At 31.1% G+C, this 3,082-nt stretch overlaps 1 protein-coding gene across 5 annotated transcripts in view; it reads right to left on the reverse strand.

Moving 5' to 3' along the window:
- Positions 1 to 3,082, reverse strand: part of LOC102675015 (dnaJ homolog subfamily B member 3) — a 12,067-nt gene that overhangs the window by 6,221 nt on the left and 2,764 nt on the right. The window lies entirely within an intron of this gene.

Genomic DNA, 3,082 nt, shown 5'->3' on the forward strand with positions numbered 1-3,082 from the left:
GACTGAAAGATCAATTCAATGGAATACAAAGGCTGTTTGTCAAAGGTGTTTTGCTTTAAAGAATTAATTCGTTGAAATCAATGTGCCATGATTTAAAATGGTCGACTTTAATCAATTCTCGGTCGTGTCTCGTGATATTAATTGAAGTTCTCGTGTGAAATCGTTGGAGTGTGTTAGTAGGTGAACAAGAATTCTTTCTGCGCGCCAGGTGGACTACGTTTTATGTCCATACACGATTGTGGAAGCCACCTCCGCGATCAGGTCGAGGACGTTGGTCCGAGGCTTTTGCTACATAGATTTTGCTTCCTACCTCCGTTCACATAAATCTTCTATGTTTTATCTAAAAATTAGACAAATTTCTTCAATATATTTCAACGTCATCACGAGTGTTATCTCTTTTATCAATGAAGCAAAAATAGTGGTTTTAATTATCATAATATTCATAAAATTCAGCTGATAAGAAATAAATCCAATCCATGAATTAGAAAGCATTCTGTAGCTTATAATAAATCTGCTCTGAAGAATCGCAAAATCCATGAGTCACACCAAGTTTCGGTGGTGATTTTGGCCTGCCTACACGCAGAACCCGTGTCTCAGGTAAAATCATGCGAACAGTCATCGCGACGTGGGTCGTCGTGGGCGTTATTCCAACTCGTCGAGAGGAGAATACCTTTCCACTTGATACATTGTCCTTACACGATAATTCCATTTTCTATCTTATTAAGCATATAATGAACTGAAAACTTAATTCAATCCATCTTTTCAGTTAAAATAATTTTTCGATCCCGGATGATTGTAAAGACAATTTGACTTCTTTGATGACTTCTTTTTCTTTAAAGATTTTCTTTACTGTGTAACGAATAGAAAAACTTTCTAAAACGAGTCAACAATTCCAAACCAGTAATTTCTTCCAAGGAAACTGATGATACCAATGGAATTTTCCGGTTTTTATTGGACATTCGTATCTTTGTATTTGTATTTTTTCAATGTGGTTATACAGTGAGAAAATTAGATCAGCCAAGAGGTGCTTTAGTGATTTAGGAACGCGGTTGGAAACGAGTCTTCGATATTTAAAATTCAGCGACGCCTTGGTGGACTCGAACTGGACTTGAACGGTTTACGTAACACGCAATTCCGAATGTTTTGGATGCCTATTGTGTTCGTAACGTGACCAAGGAAGGCTGTTTGTCTTATTAATTAACGCAAGAAAAATCCTTCTTAAGAATTATACAATCCTTAGATGAAGCTTGATCTTGATTAAAATAGATTTGAAGAACATCTGATTCCTTTTAACATCTCGATGATATATGAAAAATTTGATTATCTGGATGATTTTCTTCAAATTGATAATTAGCAAATATTTCGTGATAATCTGAAAATAACTTGGATTGGAACAATTAGAATGGATTTGCAATAAAAAATTAATTGTCTAGATAATGCATTGGTTGTTAATAAACGCCACGTACCAGTTTTGGTCTTGACATTCGTCCAAACATAATCGCCGAAGTCGAGAAATCATTCGGGCACTACTCCAAGAATGGAAAGATCGCCTACAAGGCGATCTCGTTATTCTTATGTTGAGCGCAAATCACTATCCCATTTCGAATATCAATTTTCACACCTTCTTCAAATTTTCATGTAACATAATTTCCATATATATACACGAAGATTTTTAGAATTTTTAATACCTTTTCTTGTAATATATTTTTCATTTTTTACCATAAATATAATATGGTGAAAAATATTATTTCTTCAATTATTATTTTTTATCCTTTTTTAAAAAGGAATATTTTCATGAAGAAATTAAAATTTTTAAATTCCTTTTTATTTTTTTCTACTGTATATCGATAAATATGAAAAATACATGAGATATGATGAAAAGAAAAAAGATCATAGTGATATAATATTTTCCATTTTCTAGAGAGAGAAAAAAAAATTATATACTGTGAGATATATAAATGGATGCGCAATATTTACCTGAAAAATGTGCCCCCGCAAAAAACGCGTGGTAATTATGCGCGAGTGCACACGTATCGCGAGCGTGATACTTCCGTTTGTCAGATTGCTCTTCGTTTTTACAATCTTGTAAGGAAACGAAATGATATATTTCTTAAGGAGAAAAAAAAAAGAATACAGAAAAAAATTCTTCTCTTATACGATTAAACATCAAGTAAAAAATATCTATTATTTATAAATATTTATTATTAGGAATATTAGCTAAATATTTTAGAACGTGTTGTTTTTGTAATATGATTTTGTAATTGAAAAATGTAATTTTGATGATCAACAATTTATCCTATTATCAATAGAAATCGAAAACTATAATCAAATAAACTCTCAAGGTCATTGAGAAGTATATCCCATCATTTTAATAAGTTAAATTCAAAAATTTCTTTAAAAATATTGTTTGTAAATATCAATTTTAATGTATTATATCTTTAGACTTTAGAAAAAAAATGTAGCATGACGTGAGTGACAATATGTTATTTGAAAGATTAGTCACAAAAGATCATAACTTCTTGAATAGAAATCATTGATCATAATCTCTAGAATGTATAGAACGAATGAAATACGAATATTAAATGTTTAAAAAAATTGATTAGAAATATGAAAAAATAATCGATTCTATGGAAAATATAATGAGACGTAGATGAGACAGAAATTCAAGAGAGGGAGAGAAAAACGGTGGGCGTTCTTTTGCACTCTCTGAGGTGTGATGTCAGTTTTACATATTCGGGCACTGTGAGCGACGTATCGAGAAAAAAGGATCTCGAGAGAAATTGTTCTTTGTATTGGTCACTGACAGAAGAACGATCTCGGCCATTCTTGTTCGTTTGAAGTACCATTCTGGATATTTCCTTTGTCTCTTGAGATGTCGAGTATATAAACAAATCTGCAATTTTTGTAATTGAAATGTTCTCTAATGTATCACATATATTTCAATCTACTTTCTTATTCACCATGTTAAAATAATAAATGTATCATCTAATCTTTTAAAAAGAAAGAATTTCGTAGGAATCTTTATCGATATGTTATAGATATGCATAAGTGTATATAATATACATGTATATATATATATATA

This window comes from Apis dorsata, unplaced genomic scaffold (assembly GCF_000469605.1).
Source record: "Apis dorsata unplaced genomic scaffold, Apis dorsata 1.3 scaffold_407, whole genome shotgun sequence".
Classification (NCBI taxonomy): domain Eukaryota; kingdom Metazoa; phylum Arthropoda; class Insecta; order Hymenoptera; family Apidae; genus Apis; species Apis dorsata.